Genomic DNA, 14,519 nt, shown 5'->3' on the forward strand with positions numbered 1-14,519 from the left:
GTGCACGCTGTAGTCAGATTTCCCGAACTGAACAACAGGGGATTTATAGTTTTTTTTCAAACTAGAATCCTATCAAGACTTAAGCACATTTGGGTTTTTTTGTTTGTTTTTTTGTTTTTAAATTTTATTTATTTATTCATGAGACACACACAGAGAGAAAGGCAGAGACACAGGCAGAGGGAGAAGCAGGCTCCATGCAGGGAGCCCGACGCGGGACTCAATCCCGGGACCCCAGGATCACTCCCTGGGCTGAAGGCGGCGCTAAACTGCTGAGCCCCCAGGCTCCCCAAGCACCTATTTTCGTTTGGTTTTGTTTTCCCGATTTTTCTTAACGTGCCCTGTATGAGTGACTTAAGCCTCTTTGCTTCAACGCTTGGGTCCTCAGTTCTCCCCTATCCGGGTATTTGAACCTGGGGCTCCGGGCCTACAGCACGATTTGGGGTGGGAGCAAGTCTCTGATGTTCCAGGGCCCATTTGATAAACCAGGTAACGACCAAAGATCCTACGTTTCCAGGGCACTCGGCCAAATGGGACGTAAGAAAAGGAAACAAGCGCCACGGGTATACCGTGGGGACATCGCCCTCTTGCTCTGGCTCCCTTGTTTCCCGCCGTGGAGATGGTGGCCGTAGTGCCGCCCAGCACAGGCCGCAGACCAGGAGCCCGCAAACGTCGTCCCAGGCTCCTGCCCAGCGCCTGAGCTCTGCCCACACGGTCCGGTCCCACAGCAGACAAGAAGTGACCGGGCCCACTGAGGAAGTCATGAAGCAAACGGCCACCGTCCTGTTCCCTCTGCTCGCTGTCACCGTCAGGATCCATCGGAGGACACTGCAGGGAGGTAGAAGGAACCGGGGAGGCGCGGGCACGCTCCACAGCAGAGCCTAACCGGCACCACGGAGCGCGGCAGTCGGGGAGGGTTTGCAAAGACCCCGAGCCGCAGGAGCCCCGAGAGCCCCGACCCCCCCGGAGCATGGGCTTGCTGCTCCCGGTGCAGCCCCACGCACGTGCTCCCCCCGGGGCGGCTCTGTCCTCCCAGCCGTGACTCAGAGGCCCCTGCCCTTCCACTCCTGCGACCACTTCACGTCCAACACTGGGCCTCCGGCGTCGCAGTGGACGTCGGGAGCGAGTCCTGCGTGGATGAGACAAAAGGAAAGTGGACGGCGCGCTTTCTAAGCCCGTGAGCCTGCAAGAGGCCCGCATCAGTCCCCCCAGGCACCTGGCCCCTCCCAGGTGCCAGGCCATCAGCAAGGGGTGTCCTTGGAAGGGGGGCAGGAATTTGGGGGGGAAACCTACCCGTCCACGTCACGATCGCTTCAGGAGGGTCTAAGACACGTGGTTGGGGAAACATGGAGCCAGGAAGGAAGCCCGGGAAGAAAGGTCACAGGCTGCCGTCCCCCCAGCTCTCCACGTCGGGCAGGACCTGTCAGCCCCACATGGCCGTGGAGCCAGCAGCAGGTGGCCTTTCCTCTCCCTGAAGGCCTTGCTCCCACCTGGTCTCGCGACAGGCATTGGCTGCTGTCATGCTGACCCCAAGCTCTCCGGATGCCTCCAGTGGCAAATCTGCTCCGTTCCCTGCAGATGTGGCCAGGTGACTGGCTGACCAGCACTGAGGACGCGCACAGGTGGCCAGCTGACCAGCACCGAGGATGCGCACAGGGGACCAGCTGACTGGCACCGAGGACACACACAGGTGGCCAGCTGACCAGTATGGAGGATGTGCACAGGTGACCGGCTGACCAGTATGGAGGACACACACAGGTGACCAACTGACCAGCACCAAGGACGCGCACAGGTGACCGGCTGACCGGCACCAAGGATGCGCACAGGTGACAGGCTGACCAGTATGGAGGACGCACACAGGTGACCAGCTGACCAGCACCAAGGACGCGCACAGGTGACCGGCTGACCGGCACCAAGGACGCGCACAGGTGACCGGCTGACCGGCACCAAGGATGCGCACAGGTGACAGGCTGACCAGTATGGAGGACGCACACAGGTGACCAGCTGACCAGCACCAAGGACGCACACAGGTGACCGGCTGACCGGCACCAAGGACGCGCACAGGTGACAGGCTGACCGGCACCAAGGACACGCACAGGTGACCGGCTGACCAGCACCAAGGACGCACACAGGTGACCAGCTGACCAGCACCGAGGATGCGCACAGGTGACCTGCTGACCGGCACCAAGGACGCGCACAGGTGACCGGCTGACCAGTATGGAGGATGCACACAGGTGACCAGCTGACCAGCACTGAGGACGCGCACAGGTGACCGGTTGACCAGTATGGAGGACGCACACAGGTGACCGGCTGGCCGGCACCGAGGACACGCACAGGGGACCGGCTGACCAGCACCGAGGACGCGCAAGGTGAGCTGGGTCCTGTCCTCGACACCTCTGGCTTCAGTGCTTCTTAGTCTCATCCCTGACGACTGTAGAGACTTTGGACGCGCTGGGCATGGATCCATTGTGTCGCCGCAGCCGGCTTCAGCCCGTGTGCCAGGCAGGGCGTCCCCGGACCCGCCATCAGCGCCCAGCGCCGGCGATGTACGCACAACGTCACCCCCTACGGACACACTGATGGGTCACAGCTCAAGGCTGGAGCCAGCAGCCCGTGTCATAATCTCACAGTGCGTTACCTTACGAGGCCCGTTAGCCGCACGTGCAGATGCAGACGAGGGGACGAAGTGACGGGGCCGGAACGCTGGGGCCCACCTGACTGATGAGGAGGGACACTCAGTGGGGCCGGACCGAGGCCTCGACTGGTGCGGCGTCCGCTGAAGACGGAAGCCAAGGTTTCTTCGCTCTTGGTTTGGGTCCTCCTTCTTGTGATCCCCACTATTTCCAGGGTGTTTAGAAATGAGTCTTTTTGGGATGCCCTGGGGGTTCAGCGGTGGAGCGTCTGCATTGGGCTCGGGCGTGACCCCGGGGTCCCGGGATCGAGTCTCGCATCGGGCTCCCCGCGTGGAGCCTGCTTCTCCCTCTGCCTGTGTCTCTGCCTCCCTCTCTGTGTCTCTCACGATTAAATAAATAAAATCCTTAAAAATAAATAAATAAATAAATAAATAAATAAATAAATAAATAAATAAATAAATAAAATCTGTCTTTCTATTTACGTTCTAGCAAAAAGTGGCCTGGTCACCTGTTTCCCACCTGGACCTGCCGTCCTCATTTTCTCCTGGACACCTGTTACCTCTCGGCTTGTGTTCTGATTTTTCTCTTTCTCTGCCTTGAAATGTTTTCTGATGATGATGAAGGTGGGGGGGGAGGAGAAAACAGTTTGTATTTTCATTAAAAATGTCTGTCCTGAAGGCTGACTGGAGAGGTGCTGGAATGCGGCAGGAGGGGAGGGAAGGGCCGAGCGGGCTCGGGGGCTCGGTGGGAGGGACGGCGGCTGTGACCACAGAGGGAGCCCCCCTTGTCCGGCCCCACAGGAACCCGTGGGCCACACGGCAGGCCTCACCTGCCCCCTTCCTGCACCTCCCACCTCCCCGTTCTCAGGGGTCTTCTGGACCCCCCGCTCCTCCTCTCCCCTCCCTCCTCCATTCTGTTCTCCAGGGATTGCTTCCTGACAGCCAAGCTCCATCCCAGTCTTTCCGCTCTCAGCTTCCTCCTCAGGGTCACCCCACTGACACTCCACGAGCGTTCCCCACGGGCACTTCGTGGCTCTAAAGCTGAGGGCGTCCTCACGGGACGGGCTGGCGAGGCCTGGGGCCCAGCTTTGTAGCAATCCCAAGCTAAGGACGTCTTTTTTGTATTTTCTAAAGGATTATGAATCTGATCCGCAAGGAGATTTGTGATCCACAGAAGGGGCCACAAAACCTAAAACATTTATATCAGACCCTCTGCCCAAAGCGGCCGCCAGCCCGGCCCAGACCCTGCACAACTTCGCCGCTCCCCTGCCGCTGTCCTCGGTAAAGTTTATTTAATTTTCTGACATTCCCTCGTCAGTTTTTAAAGCAGAGGATACGGGATCACAGGGAACCAAGAATCCCCTAATACTTTTCTTCCTGTGGCCTGACCCTTACGAGAAGAATTTAGGATTTCTTTTCATTTCCTCTTGTGACTCAGGGCGGGGGCAGGGGGCATGAAGAAGAGCGCCTTGATCTTCACGTCCCCCCCCCCATATCCGGGGTCCGCTGGGGGACGGGGCGGGAAGGCTGCACGGGAGGAAGGTCCGAATCACGCCTCGTCCGGTGCACCCGGGTGGCGGCAGCGGGAGCCGGAGCCTCAGCAGCAGGGAGCCCGTGTGCACGCTTCCCCCCACGGAGCCCGTGTGCACACTTTCCCCCACGGCTGAGGGATGTGGCCGCGCTCTGCCCCCGATCCCTCGGCTGACTGCTTCCCTGACACCGGCGTCGGAGCGGGGGCCCGCGTCCACGGAGGCAGCCTTGCGGCCAAGGTCATCTTGTCGTGGGCACACGCCAGCTTGGAGCCGCGAGCTTAGCAGACAGACCGAGCGGCGCCGGCATCGGGACGTCAAGGGGAAGAGCCCGTGTGGCCGGCCGCTTCGCTCTGACCAGGAGGTAAGGGGCCGCACGGTGGTGGCCACGGTGACATCAGCGGTTACCCCAACGGCTGTGTTTAGTCTCAAGCCCTAGCTGCCGGCCGCGGAGTCTGGAAGGACGGGGCCACAGAGGCCGTGGGCAGGAGCGCGGGTCAATCAGACGGCGAGGGCTCCGGCCTCTGCCCCCGCCAGCTGCCTGACTCTGGGCACCCTGAATCTAGTTACCCATCCCTGCACCCAGCCCTGCACCCAGCCCTGACCTCACCCCTGCACCCAGCCCTGCACTCAGCCCTGACCTCACCCCTGCACCCAGCCCTGCACTCAGCCCTGACCTCACCCCTGCACCCAGCCCTGCACCCAGCCCTGACCTCACCCCTGCACCCAGCCCTGACCTCATCCCCTCTCCCTCAGTGAGAACCATCCCTACGTTTCGGGGCCTCAGGAGGGGCCGAGGCTCTTTCCCGACCCCATAGGGGCACAGGGAAGGTACACAGGTGTCCGGCGCTGGGACTCCAGGGAGCGCGGTGGCCCAAGCGTTGGGGGGCACACCCGCTGCCACCTACCCCACGCTTCAGTGTCCTCTGAAGCCGGCAGCTCTCCTGTCAGTCCCACGGCGGCTCTGGGGACCCCCGGCCGCGGAACCCTCTGTCTGGGCCAGGAGCTGTGGGTGAAACGTGTGCAGGTCAACCTCCTCCGCTCTCGGGGAGGCAGGCGTCGCAGACCCCCCAACGCCCGCTGCCTCCCGTGCCCCTGACGTTGCGCCTCCGTCCTTGCCCACGTTCTCAGCCCCCAGGCAGCCCCCTAACACCTCCACGTGGACCAGAGCCTCCCGTCTGAGAACAGGAGCTGCTAACGGAAGAAATAGAACGAGGAAGGGGCGCCTGGGGGGGTCAGTGGTTGAGTGTCTGCCTTCGGCTCAGGGCGTGACCCCAGGTCCTCCCAGTGCCTGCCTGTGCCTCAGTTTCCCCAGCTCAAACAGCGGGATCCTAATAGAGTCCGTCTCTCGGAGAGGCTGCGTAAGCGAGACGATGCTTGGGGAGCAGTTTGTGCGTGAGGAGGACGCGCACCCCCCATACCTCTTACCCCTTCCGGGCGGGTCCTATCCACGCCCTCCGTCCCAGGCCCGGGTCTGCTCACTTCCCCGCAGCTCCACTGCCCTAACGTAAGGCAGGAGCGTGTCACGCGTGCCCTTGAACCACTGCCCAGTCTGGCTCCCCATCAGTCCTGCTCCAAATTTCAGCCAGGATGACTTTCCAAGGTGTAAATCTGAGCGTGCTCTGCACCCCCTTACACACGCACACCTGGAATCTCTCACCAGCAGGTATTTGCTCCGAAAACAAAATCTTGGAATAAAATCCAGAGGCGAGGGGGCCAGGGTGGGCGAAAGGGGCGACGGGGGTCAAAGCTACAAACCTGCAGTCATAAAAGAGAGAAGTCCTAGGGATCCCTGGGTGGCCCAGCGGTTTGGCGCCTGCCTTTGGCCCAGGGTGCGCGATCCTGGAGACCCGGAATCGAATCCCACATCGGGCTCCCAGTGCATGGAGCCTGCTTCTCCCTCTGCCTGTGTCTCTGCCTCTCTCTCTCTCTCTCTCTCTCTCTCTCTCTGTGTGTGTGACTATCATAAATAAATAAAATAAATCTTTAAAAGAAAAAAAAATCTTAAAAAAAAAAAAGAGAAAGAGAGAAGTCCCGGGCGTGGGACGCACAGTATGGTGCGAGCGGCGACTAAGCCGCGGTACCCTGCATGTAAAGTGGCTAAAAGAGCAGCTCTCAAGAATGCTCATCGCGAGAAAATAGAAGTCAGGACGACGTGGGCGGTGGACGTTCAAGAGAAGCAGGGATCGGCGTCGCCGGAAGGTGGTTCTCACTGTGGGGCTTTTGCCCCCCGCCCTCCCGGCCACATTTGGTTCTCGGGGTCCATCACGGGTTAATGCCTTCCTCCGGGAAGTGCTCCGGGACGCTTCTGGCCTCTGGGTCCTTCTGGCCTCTGCTGCCAGAAAACTAAGCCAAAGTCTTGCTGCGATGACTGCAGTTGGTGTCTCCCTGCTCCCCTGGGCCCCGTGGGTCCCCCTGGGCTCCCGTGGGCCACCCCATGCTCCCTGGGCTCCCCGAGGCCCCCCTGGGCTCCCCTGGGCCCCCTGGGTTCCTGTGGGCCACCCTGTGCTCCCCTAGGCCCCCTGGGCTCCCCTGAGCTCCCTGTGCTCCCCTGGGCTCCCTGGGTCTCCCTGGCTCCCCTGGGGTCCCTTTGCCCCCCTGGGCTCCCAAGGCCCCCTGGCCTCCCCTTGGCCCACCTCAGTTCCTCTGGGCCCTCTGGGCTCCTCTGGGCTGCCTGGGTCCCCCTGGGCTCCTTGGGCTCCCTTTGGCCCCCCTTGGCTCCCCTCAGCTCCCCTGGGCTCCCCTGGCCCTTCCTTGGCTCCCCTTGTCCCCCCTGTGCCCCCTGGGCCCCCCTTGGCCCCCCCTCAGTTCCCCTGGGCCCTCTGGGCTCCCCTGGCCCCCCCTTGGCCCCCCTTGGCCCCCTTGGCTCCCCTTGGCCCCCTGGTCTCCCCTGGCCCTCCCTGGGCTCCCCTTGGCCCCCCTGGGCGCCCCTGGTTTCCCCTGGGATCCCATGGGCCCTCCTGGGCTCCTCTGGGCCCCCCTTGGCTCCCTGGGCTCCCCGGGCTCCCCTGGACTCCCTGAGGCCCTGGCACCCAGCAGGCCCCAGTGAGGCCTACGAGGGAGGAGGCCACGCGGCTCCTCCGTGACTGGCTCCTGCTCTGGTCCCCGTGAGTCACCACCCGGCGGGTGGAGGGAAAGTGACCCTCATCCACAGTCACTGAGTCAGGGGACAGGAAGCAATCAGCCGCATGGGGCCCTGAATGGTCTCCTGGGCTGAGTCAACTCGAAGGAGAAGAATGACGGATGGAGACCCAGAAAACTGCCAGCCGTTCAGTGGGGCGTCCGAGTGCCCATGGGAAACCGTGCGGAACCCACCAGCCCAAGGGGGCCGGGGACGTCCCGGGGTGCTGGAGGGGGCTGGGGGGGCCGGCGGGGCTGGGGGGGCCGGAGGGGTGCTGGGGTGCTGGAGGGGGCCGGAGAAGCTGGGCTGGGGGAGCCGGGGGCCGAGGGCCGAGCGGAGGCCAGACCCGAGGGCGCGCAGGGGCCGTCTCACCGCACCCCGCGCGGCCTCAGGCACCTGTGCGTCCCAGGTGCGTCCCAGGTGAGCCCACGTGTCGTCGAACCCGGGGACCACGGAGGCCTGTGACAGCGCGGGCGAGGAAGGCGCTTCGGTGGGTGCACCTGCGGTCCTACCTGGGCGGGGCGGCCAGGGGCGGGGACACGGGCCCTGGAGAGGGAAGCTTGAGGCTTGTTTCTGGGGTTCACGGCAGAGACCCGCCCTCCCGCGGAGGGCGCCCGAAGCGGGACACGGGCGCGGGGCCGAGTCGCGTCCGCAGCTCAAGCAAGGAGGCCCCCATGTCCCGCCCACACCTGCACGTTCCGCGCACACTCACGCTTGCAGCCAGCGGTGGGCGAGGCGCACACGCGGGCACACCCACGCACACGCGGGCACACCCACGCACACGCGGGCACCCGCTCCCCCGCCAGGACCACAGCGCCGCAGCCCCACGCTAAGCCCGAGGTGCGCATTTGCGCGCGATGGGGGCGCAAGGAGGCCCCTGCTCGGGGTCAGGCCATCGCCTCCAGGGCCCCCCGCGTCCCGCACAGTGACCCCCCCGCCCTTCCGTGCGCCCCTCCTCTTCCCACCCTCTCTGGGGACGACGTGACTCATCTCAGAGGAGGCCGCCTTGCAGGGGGGGCTGCCCCGTGCTCACCTGGCCCCGTCCTCCCGCCGCCAGGTGCCAGGTGCGCGGCCCACCGCAGGTGCATAGCGCTCGCTGCAGGCGCGGCAGGGCGCGCTCCCCGGGCAGGGCACCAGCCTCCCCTCGGGCCTCCCAACCCTCCCCGGCCCCGCGTCCCTCCCCGCGGATGGCGAGGGCCCGGGCTCCGCCACGACACCCCACCCCGAGCACACCCCACCCCGAGCACGTGCTGCAGGCGGCGCCGGCAGGGTCCACCAACCTCGCCGGCCAGCGCGGTCCCATTTGCGAGTGTCCATCATCGGAGCTCCAAGGAAAAAAGCCTTGGCTGGCTCCCCCTGGCCCCCCACCCCCGCCCCGCTCCCCAGCCAGCCTCCTGGGAGCTGCCACTGGGCTCATCACACCCCCCACCCCCCACCTGCTCCGCCCAGCTCCTCCCCAGTCTCTCCACCGACCCCCAGGCCACTTAACCTAAGCCCCTGGGCCCCTGGGCAGCGCTCTTGGCCTCATCTCCATCCTCCTCCCCCCCACACACATCCCTTCTCCTCCTCTCCCAGACCTGGGAGCTTGGCCTGTCCCAGCCCCTCTCAGTATGCACCTCCTGCCAGGTGACCTCATGCAGAGGTCTGGGTCCCCGCTACGCAGGCAGCGCCCTGAAGCTGACCCAGGCCCAGCTCCCGGCCTCACACATACCCTGCACCCCTTGGAGAGCCCCAAGGCACCGAAGCTGGGCTCACCATCTTCTGCGCTGAACCTGCTCTTCCTCTTGACAGTTTCTCGTCTTGGTCAGCGGGATGCGAGCCAGACATCGTGGCGCCGTCCTGGGCAGGCCCCCTCCTCTTTCTACCATTTCCAATCTGTGACCAAATCCTTGCACGCCAGGCACCACTTTCACCAACAGATTTAGGGCCGGCTAATTGTTTTCCTACTTTAAAAGAGCAGATATAGGGCAGCCCCGGTGGCCCAGCGGTTTAGCGCCACCTTTGGCCCGGGGTGTGATCCTGGAGACCCGGGATCGAGTCCCCGCATGGGGCCTGCTTCTCCCTTTGCCAGTGTCTCCGGCTCTTTCTCTCTCTCTGTGTCTCTCATGAATAAATAAATAAAGTCTTTAAAAAATAAAAAGTGCAGATATAAGGAAGCAGAGCCCCCGGTCTGTCCTAGAACGTGGCACACAGCACGAGACGTCAAGGGAACGCCGGGCTTGGGAGGGCCGCCTGGCCTCCGCTCGGGCGCCCGGGGTCAGCGCTCACTGCCCTCCGCTGTTAGGAGCGCGCTTACGTGGCGCAATTTTGAAAACACAGAAGTCTGTGCATAATTGGAAACGAAAAAGAAAAGGTTTGTATTCTTTCAAAATAAATGGTGACTGGTCCTAAATTGCCTGCAAATCTGGAGGGCGCCTCTCTCTCCAGAAAGGTGGCCTATAGATGCGTCAGGAGAAAGAGAAGACTGTGGGGGGCATTAGTGGTCCCCAGGGATGCAGCGGGGCTGCGGGGGGGGATCGCTCCCGGGAAGGGTAAGGCCAGGAGCCCGGGAGCCCCGGAGCCCCGCTCCGTACCCTCCACCTGCACCCTGGGGACCGACGAGCCGCATCCCAGGCTTTGAAGCCCTGCTTGGCTGGCCCAGGAGGCCTCCCGGGGGCTTCTCCTCAGGCCTGCACAGGCCTGCTCCCCACGCCACTCGCACGAGGATCCCCCACAGCCACCGCGGGGGAGGACGCACTCGCAGAGGGTAACTGCGTCTCCCCGACACCCCCCCCAGGCATGGCCACTTCCCAGGGACAGCAACAGGCGGCCGGTGGCCAAGCCCCCACATCCTCACCGCGGTGTCCAGGAAACCAGCCCGATGGTTGGAAGCCTGTCCACAAGCAGAGGACGCTGCCTCGCGTGGTGGCCCCTGCTGTGCATCTGACTGTCCAGCATGTTCCCACTTCACCTTCTCGTCTAGGAACTGCCCGGCTCATCTCTAGGTGCAGAACTCGGGGCTCCAGACGCCTCGTGCCCGGGTCACCCTGCCAGTACGCAGCGGGGCCTCAGACCCAGGTCGGCTGTCCCCAGGCTGTCGCCTCCCCCGCAGAGCTTCTGCTTCCAGCGCCTCGCGCCCTATGCGCGTCCCACCACCGAGCCGTCACGGGAACCCCCCTCACGGTCCTCGGTCCTCGTCAGCGGCGCAGCAGCACAAAGAGCCACCTCCTAAGGAGGACACGGAGGGGGGGGGGCTTCGACACATCCTGTTCCACTGTAATTTATGGAAATCACCGAGGACGTAAACGCCGAAATAATGTTTGGGGGAGTAAGTTCCCTCTGCCGTGGCTTCCAAACACAAACAAAATGCGCGTTTGTGCTAGTCGGGGACAGCCATTGCAATGGCAGTAAATAAAAGTAATTAACTCTCAGACAAGACGTAAGTGATCCACGCCAATTGAGCTCTCCAGAGACAGTAAATCACATCTGCAGGTGGACGCTGCTCTGCAACTCTCGGCTGCAGGTGCCACCCGCACAGGCACTTGGGAACCACGGGGCCACACCTGGCTGCTGCGAGAAGGCCGCGCACCCAGCAGACCCGCGGGCTCGCCCTGTCCCAACCACACAATCTTCACCAACAGCCAAAATTAGCCTCGTAACATGTGAATGAGGTTCCATCACTCCTCCACGAAAACCCACTGATGGTTTTCTTTCTTTCTTTCTTTCTTTCTTTCTTTCTTTCTTTCTTTCTTTCTTTCTTTCTTTCTTTTTTTTCCCATTGATGGTTTACATTAGCACAGGAAGGAAAGCCTGTCCTACACAAGCCCGAAGCCAGTGCTGGGCAAGTGTTTTTGACAATCTGGTGTGGTTTTTGGTTTGGTCAATTTGTCATTTTTGAAAAAAAAAAAAACAATTTGTCATTTTTGTTCGGTGGCCACAACTGGCTGTAGAGAGGAAGGGGACCAGGAGCTTGTGTGTCCCACAATGGGCAGGTGACTTCACCCAAGGGACACTCCTCCCTCATGTTTGCACTTCTTTTATCTTTTTATTTATTTTTCTTTTTATTTTTTGCACTGTTGTTGTTTTTCTGTTTTTTGTGGGGTTTTTTTTGACAAGTAGTACCTTTTTATTTATTTTTTCCAGACTTTTCTTTTTTACATCTGTTTTTATTTAAATTCAATTTGCCAACATATAGTATAATGAGCACCCAGTGCTCATCCCGTCAAGCCATCAAGTGCCCTCTTCAGTGCCTGTCACCCAGTCACCCCAACTGCCCCAACCCACCCACTCCCCCCCCTTTTTTTTTGATGCAAACACAAGAGGGTTTATTTACAAGCTTGAGCTTGGGTCCAAGTATACCCGACACAGCGGAGCAGGGACTTGGACCCCGAGACTAATCCCACCTCCCCTTCTGCAACAACTTTGTGTGTTTCCCAGAGTTAGGAGTCTCTCGTGGTTTATCTCCCTCTCTAATTTTTCCCTTCTTTTGAAGGACTTGCTGAAAAGCTCCCCATTGGTACATGGGCTTAGAATCTAACTTGTTTTTACGTATAAATGCAAAGGGCTAGAAAACGGTTTTAAAACGCCCTAAACTATCCATGAATGCAAAACGCTGCGACCTTTGCAAAAAGACCGAATTTGTTTTAATCACAACTTTATGACAGGGTCCACCAGTTTGGAAAATCACAACACCGCTGCTACATGAGACCCGTGACGACTTTTTAGTCATATATATCTTCAGCTGTGGCTCTGACGGTGACCGTTCATGTAGGTGTAAGACTCCTGGCGTGGCGTGCAAATCAATGATTGCAAATTTACTTTTATTTTAGCACCATGAGGATATATTATATTAATTTAATTCTGTGCACAGGAAGCTTACGTTCCCTACGAACTTCATTGCTGGAAAGTAAAGGAGAAGCGAGCCAATCCTGGACTTGTTTCACAGGGCAGAGTCAGGTGTGACAGGGCCGAGCACATCACCCTGTACCACGTGCCCCGTATTTTTTTTTTAAGATTTTATTTATTTATTCATGAGAGACACAGAGAAAGAGGCAGAAATACAGGCAGAGGGAGAAGCAGGCTCCGTACGGGGAGCCCAACGCCGGACTCGATCTGGACCCCAGGGTCACACCCTGAGCCTGAGGCAGATGCTCAACCGCTGAGCCACCCGGGCGTCCCCTTGTGCCCCGTGCTAATGCCTGAACCAGTGTCCCCGTCTCTCTCTCTGCCCCAACCATACATGACCTTGGTGCTGTCCTCTAAAGCCATGCAGCCAGCGCCCGCCTGCAGGTCTCTGCTCTGGCTCTTCCTCTGTTTGGAATGCCCACCCTCCGGGCCTAACCGACCTCTCTGATTCCCCTCATTCCCCTCATTCGTCACCCGGAAGTCACCTCCTGTGAAAGTCTTCCATGGTTACCGTGCCTCTCATCAGTCTACCTCTTACCCTCACTTAGGTTCCTCCTACAAGTACCTCTACCCACAATGTTGTCATAAAGGTCTTTGCCCCCCTGTCCCTTATCCCCCTTATCCCGTGGGCACACGCCCCCTTATCCCGTGGGCACACGCACCCCATGTGAGAAGTGGGTGATGCTGTTGTGGATCCCACCACCTGGGACCTGGAAAGCGGCAGGAAGCAGGAGCCTGATGAATATTTGCAAAGTGAAAAATTAAATGGCGAAGATATTGCCTGCGTTCCCAATCCCTACAAGCTACATTGCTTTCTCTCCCATCTACATGATTTATAGCCAATCTAAGTCAGCAGTAATTCTTTAAATATATCCATCAGCTGCCTACCATACTTCAGGCACTGAGAATACAATAATAAATAAGGCACATCTTGCCTGCACACTTTGTAATGAATGACCAACCCCAGCACCGTGGAAGCGTTCGAGTCCTCCAGTGAAGTGACTTTATAAGAAAAAAAGAAAAAAGAAAAAAACACCGATTTCTATTGTACCCTCCCGCGTGTCTTTACAATACAGGGATCATGATAGTCAATCAGGACTCATCTCTCATGTGTCAGGAAGAAAACTATCCTCTCATATAAAGAAACGTGGACCAATGTAGGAAATCTTGACTGTGGGGCTGGCGATAGCCTTCCTCTGGGGCCCAGGACACCACGCCTCTGAGGCAGAGGCAGCGGAAGGCTGGCTGACCTGTGAGTAAGTGGAAGCTTCTAGTTCCCTTGCGTGGTGGAGCTAGCAGGGGCCTCTACATACCTGGTGGAGATGCGGCTCCCATTGAAGACCCAGAGGAAACATCTGGGCTCTGGAGGCCTTGTCTACCCGCTGGAAAGTCCAGCCCATCCTCTTTCCGGGGGAGTAGGGGTCCGTGTCAGCCCCAGCCGATGGCACACAGCTGGGTGTGCAACATCCTTCCTTTTCCCCGCGTGGCCACCAGGCCCGCTTCGGGCAGGCTGCAGAGAGACGAGGGCACCCCTGACACGGCCTGTGCACCTGGGCAGAGCCGCACCCCGGACCTTCTCACGTTCCCACCTGGACGATGCACAAGACCACCGTGTGGTTCTAAATAAGCACTCCAAGTTCAGACAGGTTTTCTTGAACCCAGGTCTTCGAAAGCCGAGGTCTAAAATGGAAATGATGGGCGGGAACCGGGTTTGGGGGGCTGTCCACGGGCTTTAACCCCTCCCCGGGCAGCGAGCCTCACCTGAGGACCTTGGCTACGCTGCACGCTGATCAGACAAATTTCAACAAATTTCAGTTCAGCGCCTGCTTGGGCTCGCGTCCCCTCCCCTGCTTTCCACCCCCAACCCCCTGCCCCTACAATTTCATGAAGCCTTCATTCCTAGGAAGCTTCTAGAATCGAGCAAACCTTGGGACGGGTCCCAGTGAATGTGTACCCTTGCCCTGACCTTGAACAGTGGTACAGGGACAACCTCCCTACCTCTCGCTGGGAGCAGCCCTGTTACGAGAGAACTTCAGTGAAGGGGAAGCAGGATGACGGGGTTTTATGGACGGAGCTGAAGAAGGTGAAACGCTGCTCTGCCAAAGCACCTCCCCACCCCACCCCACCCGACATGCGCCCATCTTTCCTCTCAGGCCAAACCTTAAAGCAAAAAGCAAAATATCTCCTGCATAGGCAGAGCCAACAGTAAAGGAAAGACCTCAGACGGGTCTGCCTGGGAATTTCTGGTCCGCGCCAGCATCTCCCGAAGGGCACACCCACGGGGCAGGTGGGGATTGCTAATATCCGAATTGATGTTCTGCCCAAAGAACTCGGGACGGTCACGCTTCGTGGGCTC

At 60.0% G+C, this 14,519-nt stretch overlaps 1 long non-coding RNA gene across 10 annotated transcripts in view; it reads right to left on the reverse strand.

Annotated features, from left to right (window-relative positions):
* The window catches only part of LOC129515293 (uncharacterized), a 77,332-nt gene that overhangs the window by 19,857 nt on the left and 42,956 nt on the right, over positions 1 to 14,519 (reverse strand). The window contains exon 1 of one of the 10 annotated variants that reach the window (XR_008665557.1): positions 5,067 to 5,167. The exons of the other annotated variants lie outside the window; for them this stretch is intronic. This is a non-coding gene — a long non-coding RNA (uncharacterized LOC129515293). Of the gene's footprint in view, positions 1 to 5,066; positions 5,168 to 14,519 lie in introns of those variants that run through there. 10 annotated transcript variants of the gene reach the window in all.

This window comes from Nyctereutes procyonoides, unplaced genomic scaffold, assembly GCF_905146905.1.
Source record: "Nyctereutes procyonoides isolate TBG_1078 unplaced genomic scaffold, NYPRO_anot_genome, whole genome shotgun sequence".
Lineage (NCBI taxonomy): Eukaryota > Metazoa > Chordata > Mammalia > Carnivora > Canidae > Nyctereutes > Nyctereutes procyonoides.